General features: G+C 41.9%; 1 pseudogene; it reads right to left on the bottom strand.

Moving 5' to 3' along the window:
- Positions 1-4,384: 4,384 nt before the first annotated feature.
- LOC118402701 (cystatin-like) lies at positions 4,385-7,447 on the bottom strand (annotated as a pseudogene).
- Between the last annotated feature and the right edge of the window lie 300 nt (positions 7,448-7,747).

Here is a 7,747-nt window from a genome sequence, read left to right as displayed (position 1 = left end):
ATAGGCTTTTAATAAAAGAAGTATCGCAAGCCGGAGTGGTCCGCGGAACACACCCTTTTTTCAGCGCACTCGCTCTCATTTTATACACATACATCATCAGTCCATCCCCCATGCAAATGCCGTTACATCCCAATCTGTGCATCCTGCTTGTTCAGCCCAATAACGCCCATATCTGCTTTCCGTCAGTTTATAATGATGACAAGACCCTTGCTTTGACCTAAAGATAATATACGTCCCTCTATCCTATGGCCTATGCTTTGACCCTGTAATTAACTCCATGTGTTCCTTTGTATGTGTGTCATCTAGGGTCAGCAGACTATGTGTCTCCTCTGTTTTTAGCGTGCTCAGCTATACTAAAAATACTATACATTCCTCTATTTTCTAGGCTTGCTTTGTCCCTGCATTTAGCTTAATGCATTCTTTATCTCGGATCAGCAGACTATGTGTCTCCCGTGTCATTCCTTCAGCATCTCCATGTCCGAAGAATATGTGAACTATGTCTATAATCCATCAGTTGGTCATTTGGCTGACCCCCTCCTTTGTATATCCCTCTGACCTTTGTATGTCCAGCTATCCTAGGCACATATGTGTCTCCATTGTTAGTGTTTCCAGCTGTCCCATACTCTCACGGCCTTACTCTGGCTTCCTGTCCTATACAATAGACAATGCATTTTACCAGAATGGCAAATGCACTCTATAAGTGTATCTCTCTCTTTGTGTTACAATATTTATGTTTCTCCCATATATGTACATAATTTCTCCCATAACACCAGGGTCTGTATCTATCCCCCCAGATCCCAGCGGTCTAGAGACCACCAGACACCAGGGTCTGTATGTATAAAGCCCCTTGGAATAGGAGTGCTGATCTAGGATCAGGTTCTACCTGTTCATAATAATCTGATTATCAGGCACAACCTTGATGCATACAGCCAAGTCTTACATTACTTGTAAAATAGGTATTTTTCTTACCTCAATGGGACTTCATGGATAAAGCAATAAGTTAAATAAATTGAAAATAATTGGGAGCTCACTATCCCACTGTACGGCAGCAGGGCAAGACTGAGTTTAGGGGTAGTGCTCGTCCAGGCTGTCGGTGAGTATTCCTCCAGTATGTTAGTCCACTCTATGTTAGTCCACTCTATGTTAGTCCACTCTATGTTAGTCCACTCTATGTTAGCATACACATCTGTTCTAAGAGTGTAAAGGAACGCACACTATCGACCTGGACCATAGCATGCATTTTAATATACATCTGTCTTGTTCTGGTTTCATGCCGTTGCCTGCTCACATTATAGTTTGTAGACATTAAAATCTGGCGATCCACAATTTAAAAAATAATTGGGTCAGTCTTAACTCTACTTATCTGGAAAAATGTAGCCATAAACCTCGACAGACTAAAAAGAACCCTTAGACACTGCAGATCAAATTGGAGAAAATATACAAACGTGACAGTTAGCTAGATGCCTCCTTTAGAAAACAAAGCATGAAATCTGTCCTCATTTGTTACTCAAATACAAAATACTCAAATATAATACTCAATAACTTATCTAGCATTTGTATATGTTGTGATTTTTACTAATTATATTTAAATTATATTTTACTACTAATCTAATCCCAAAAATATAATCTGTGTATTATCAAATTGTTAGAGGAAATTATAGTTGAAATGATTAATTATGTATACGTTATTGATTAAAACCATTTATTCTGACACTATTATGTTATGATATGAAATGTATGGGCTCTTGGTTAAGCTGTTACTGAAAATGTAAGGAAAACGAATTAATTGTCTGTACCTTGCAGGTTTAATTAAGGGGGAGAGATGCTATAGCTTTTCAGACAGATAAGAAATGTTTGGGTTGTGTTCCATTAGTGGAGAAAAGTATATATTTTATACAGTTTGGAATGTAGTTTTATGAGGGGAGTAGAAGAAGAGTTCCAGACCTAAAAACAATGGGCTCTTATGAGAATCGGAGAGAGTGTGAGAAACTGATGTCATTTTCAGTTTATAACCTGTGGAAATGTGTGTATGCGTTTAGTACTCTCTTGAAATAAACGCTGTTACCTTTGGCTTTTAAGACTGGTCTCAATCTACTTCATGCATAATTAATGAACTTACAACTCATTAATGAATTAGAACAAGTGTGAATCTGGTTTTGGCTATAAAACACATAGGAATTTAGAATTCCTCTATCACAAATAAAATAAACATGTATTTAAAGAGCATTTTAAGTCTCAATACACTTACCCCATACATTATAATTGAATGTATGTCTCTCTCAAATGTCAATATGCCTTGTATACTGTTGTTCAGGTTAGTTATCATTGTTTTAGTTTACAATGGAGCCCCTAGTTCCACTCTTCATACCTCTGATACCTCCTTTGTCCCACCTCCCACACATGCAGTGACCTCACCCATTACAACCAGCATGTCCAGAGATACAACCTCTCTCATCATCACCCAGTGCATGGGCTTACCTACGCTGTACCCGCACCCCACCATACCCCTGTCTGCGCATTATGCCCTGAATATATTCTACCACGCCCAGAAATCTGCTCCTTTTATTCTTTGTCCCCAATGCTCAAGGAGACCAGTTTTGATAGCCTTTAGCCACACCCTCATACTACTCCTCCTCTGTTCCGTGGGTGATGTGGAGGTAAACCCAGGCCCTGCATGTCCCCAAGCACCCTCATTCGTTGACTTCTGTGATCGAAAAAGCCAGAAGATGTCAGTACAGGTGTATCAAAGCAGGGACCGAGAGACTGAAAAACAGCTTCTATCTCAAGGCCATCAGACTGTTAAACAGCCACCAATAACATTGAGTGGCTGCTGCCAACATACTGACTCAACTCTAGCCACTTTAAACTTGTTTACATACCCTACATTACTCATCTCATATGTATATACGGTACTCAATACATTTACATTACATTTAAGTCATTTAGCAGACGCTCTCATCCAGAGCAACTTACAAATTGGTACATTCACCTTATGACATCCAGTGGAACAGTCACTTTACAATAGTGCATCTAAATCTTAAAGGGGGGTGAGAAGGATTACTTATCCTATCCTAGGTATTCCTTAAAGAGGTGGGGTTTCAGGTGTCTCCGGAAGGTGGTGATTGACTCCGCTGTCCTGGCGTCGTGAGGGAGTTTGTTCCACCATTGGGGGCCAGAGCAGCGAACAGTTTTGACTGGGCTGAGCGGGAACTGTACTTCCTCAGTGGTAGGGAGGCGAGCAGGCCAGAGGTGGATGAACGCAGTGCCCTTGTTTGGGTGTAGGGCCTGATCAGAGCCTGGAGGTACTGAGGTGCCGTTCCCCTCACAGCTCCGTAGGCAAGCACCATGGTCTTGTAGCGGATGCGAGCTTCAACTGGAAGCCAGTGGAGAGAGCGGAGGAGCGGGGTGACGTGGGAGAACATCTACTGCATCTGCCTACGCCATTATGTACCATCACTCATTCATATATCTTTATCCCTTTGTATAAGGTAGCAGTTTTGGAATTGTTAGGTTAGATTCCTCGTTGGTTATTACTGCATTGTCGGAACTAGAAGCACAAGCATTTCGCTACACTCGCATTAACATCTGCTAACCATGTGTATGTGACAATTACATTTGATCTCAAGCTTATTTACATTTAAGTTTTGTTCGGTCCTACTTTTCTTGAGTGCCAGGCTGTGCACCATGTTACCAAAAAAAAAAAAGCCTTATTCTAATGGTACTAGTCAAATTTCTGTAGCCTTGTATGAAGCCAAGACACTAACAAATGTAAGATCATTTGTTATTTGCCTAGCAGAAGGCATCTCTGCAGTAGACTGATATATCACAAGCCAATTACCACCACTAACCAGTACTCAGTCCATTTTACTGTTGCTCTTTAAATGTTTTTAAACTGCGTTGTTGGTTAGGGGCTTGTAAACATTTCACCTGTTGTTTTTGGCACATTAGTTGTCAAGTCACATCTATGGCCTGCATACAAACACTACCTAATAGTAATACTCAGCGATAACACCCAAAGGGGGTTGTGGTATATTGACTAACAAAGCAGAGGTGCCTTATTGCTATTAGTAACTAGCTACCAATGCAATTAGACCAGTAAAATAAGTTACAGCTGAACACACCAGGGCTGTCAACCAATCCCATTCAGGGCACCAACCACCCAGTTTATAATACTGCATAAATAGCCAATACCTTTTTAGTAGTCCCTTCTGACCTATTTAGAAGTTGTGATAGACAACCTCTGAATGTGTGAGCCTTTTTAACATAGGTCTATCCTGTGAATCATTGGGCAGGTGACTGAACGTTATATTTCTCAACATTTAACTATTTTTCACAAACTGGGTCCATCTAAGATTTGTTCATCTTGCAAAAAAAATGAAACATGTAAATGTAACAAGACAGATTTTATTTGGTTCAACTGTTGCATAGCGCTTACAAACCATTAACACAGTTCTTATTTTAACGGCTATATTGGTGTGGGAATGCAACACGTAGGAAAAAGAGTGTGATTCTCTGAATAGATCATAGATGAGGTAGATCTGCTTTGGTAAGACTAACACCACTGGTAATAAATACTAATTGAGTAGACAAGACAATTGAAGGCACTCCTCCTGTGAGTCTTCACTCCTCCTGTGAGTCTTCACTCCTCCTGTGAGTCTTCACTCCTCCTGTGAGTCTTCACTCCTCCTGTGAGTCTTCACTCCTCCTGTGAGTCTTCACTCCTCCTGTGAGTCTTCACTCCTCCTGTGAGTCTTCACTCCTCCTGTGAGTCTTCACTCCTCCTGTGAGTCTTCACTCCTCCTGTGAGTCTTCACTCCTCCTGTGAGTCTTCACTCCTCCTGTGAGTCTTCACTCCTCCTGTGAGTCTTCACTCCTCCTGTGAGTCTTCACTCCTCCTGTGAGTCTTCACTCCTCCTGTGAGTCTTCACTCCTCCTGTGAGTCTTCACTCCTCCTGTGAGTCTTCACTCCTCCTGTGAGTCTTCACTCCTCCTGTGAGTCTTCACTCCTCCTGTGAGTCTTCACTCCTCCTGTGAGTCTTCACTCCTCGCAGGCTTGCTTGATCAACTGCAACCCTCCCAGCCAGGGGCGGCTCCACACCTCAAAGGTGCACTGGTTGGTCTGAGGAAACAGGAAGCAACAGGAGTTGGTATGATCACACACCCCTTTCAGAAAGCATAACACCTGACAGAACGTTTGTTGGACATTGCAGCCGACAGCCTGAGCTACAAATCACCTTGCATCATAAACTATTTATTATTTGTAGAGTCGTCAGGCAAAATGTACCCACAATGAATCATGATTATGCTCTCAAACACTGCTAACAGACATTCAATAGAAATGTCAACTGAAACTTCCCTTTGCAAACAACTCAATACTGAGCCAATAGTGAAATGGGTAACACGTTAGAAGTAGGATTTCCTAACGGTTTATAAGTAGTTACCAATGTGTTCACTGTTTAAAAGGTTATAAACTAAAAATTAACCATTCTTAAACTGTACATGTAGGAAGCACTGAGCTGAAGTGCCAGTATTGCACACAAACAGATCTGGGTCCAGGCTAGCCTTGTGGTCCTTACCACAGCTGGGTCCTGGTGCACAGCGCAGTCCTTCTCCAAACCTCCCTTCCTGCACAGGGTCCTGGCCATCTGCACTGTGAAGATGTACTTCATCCCAGCTACCACCTGTAAGCAGAAGATGGTCAGCACGTCAGACCACGGACATAGAAATCACCCATCTTACTTGTATGAGGGACCCGTTGTAGTGATTCATTTATGAATACAGAAGAACAAAGCTCAACGACTAAGTCGCATCTCTTGCAACCGAACCAGCAGCACAAACGACCAGCCGGCTTAGGGAGCAACCTCATGTTTGTGACGTTACTACGTCTCGTTGAAGTATGAAATATTTTACCAAAAACATGTCAATCAATAATTGACTGTTGGTAACCTGTATAGAAAGTGGCAATGCCCTCGAAGCCAGTGTTGAGGATATATTGGCATGGTTGCCGGCCCCCGGTGCCAATATATCCTCCAAACACCGGATTCCCAGGCATTAGCACTTGATGCACACGGTAGAAATACCCTTCAAGCCAATTCAACGACACCATCTTGTATTCCTAAATTAACTTTACGTCATAAATGCAGTGTGGTCAGATTAAAAGACATGGACAGAGGGTGTTGCTGTGAGCAGGGTTGATCCAAGCATTCAGACATTACAATTGCCGTCAAGCACCCAGGTAAACGCCGCGATCACATACGCTCAATAAATACAAAATATATGCACCACACGTTGGAAATGAGCAACAAAATGCAATTAGTTTGTTAAGAGTGTAAGACAGTGACGCCATCTGTTGGTCAATGTTAATTACTGCAACTCGAGTGTTTACCGGTGTGCTTGAGATACCCGGAGGTATTGCAATGTACTGAACAAGACTGGTTACTTGCGTCAATGCCTCGGTCTCGTCATTTAACATTCAAACAATTTGTTGCGATTGAACTGTAGTTGGTAAACTTGCTAACTACTTCGAGACAAATTAGTGTACACCTCATGACCATTTTACACTCCCTAGCAGCAGTGGAACAAAAAGCCAAATTACCACACTTGAGTTCGAGTGAAGAAAATGACTAGTTAGTTACCCAGTAAAATACTACTTTAGTTAAAGTAGAAAATAACTACACGTTCCTTACATTAAGCAAACCAGAGATCACGATTCTTGTGTTTGTCTTTAATGGATAGGCAGAGGCACACGCCAACAATTAATGAACTAAGCGTTAGTGTTTAATGAGTATGTCAGAGCAGAGTAGTAGGGATGATCTCTTGATATGGGAACATTACTCTGACTAATTTTACTCCATTTTCCCTAACACCCAAAAGTGCTCGTTACATTTCATTTGATGACTGTTGCTGTCAACAAACTTTTTTTGGCCGACGTTTACTGACCCCGGTCCTATTAGACAAGTGTCGTACATTAACTAAAACATTGACCTTTCTGCCGCATTCGGAGTGCGTTAATAAATTCACTGGTCTATATTAAGATATTTCAACCGAGGAAACTACGCTACACAACGAACGACCAACATTTTGTCTTCGTTCAACTGATAAAAAGGGACTGACCTGTTTCTGAGCCTTGACAACCTTGGCCATCTGCCAAACATACAGGTCGTTTGTTCTCTTGTTGTATTCGGCCACAGCGAACTGCAGCGCGTCTCTGGTAGTTTGGTCGTTCATATCTGCGTCCACGACGCCCCCGGTGTCCCAGCGACGCTCGCCACGATGAATGCCACCGCGAGCAAAGGAACGACGATCTTCCAATCCATGAGCATTTTTCCCGTCTGATATCGATCTTTAATTGTAACTCCGATCGTATCAAGTAACGTTACACCACAACAAATCCTCGCCTCCGACGACTTTTATATGAACGTGTTGAGGTCACTTCTGATTGTTGATGGGTGGGGCTTGATTCCACTAATCACTTCAATTAAAAACCTAACGCCTCCATCACACTGACAGTGAAAAATCGCGCTAATTGGGACGAAGCATCGTCTGGATATGTGTGCTACAAAAGTTAACCATTCACCTTCTGCTACCATTTCTGTCAAACCATTTAATGCATACAGTTTAGAGTGGCACGCCCGGTTTTATTTGCTTGGTTGTAGGCTACAGCTATATAACTCACAATGGAAATATATTATTAAATGAGAGCCCGCACAGCAATGGATTTCTTAAAAAACTATATCTTTTTTTTTTA

Source organism: Oncorhynchus keta, chromosome 24, assembly GCF_023373465.1.
Source record: "Oncorhynchus keta strain PuntledgeMale-10-30-2019 chromosome 24, Oket_V2, whole genome shotgun sequence".
Taxonomy (NCBI): domain Eukaryota; kingdom Metazoa; phylum Chordata; class Actinopteri; order Salmoniformes; family Salmonidae; genus Oncorhynchus; species Oncorhynchus keta.
This window is presented reverse-complemented; position numbering and strand designations above follow the sequence as displayed.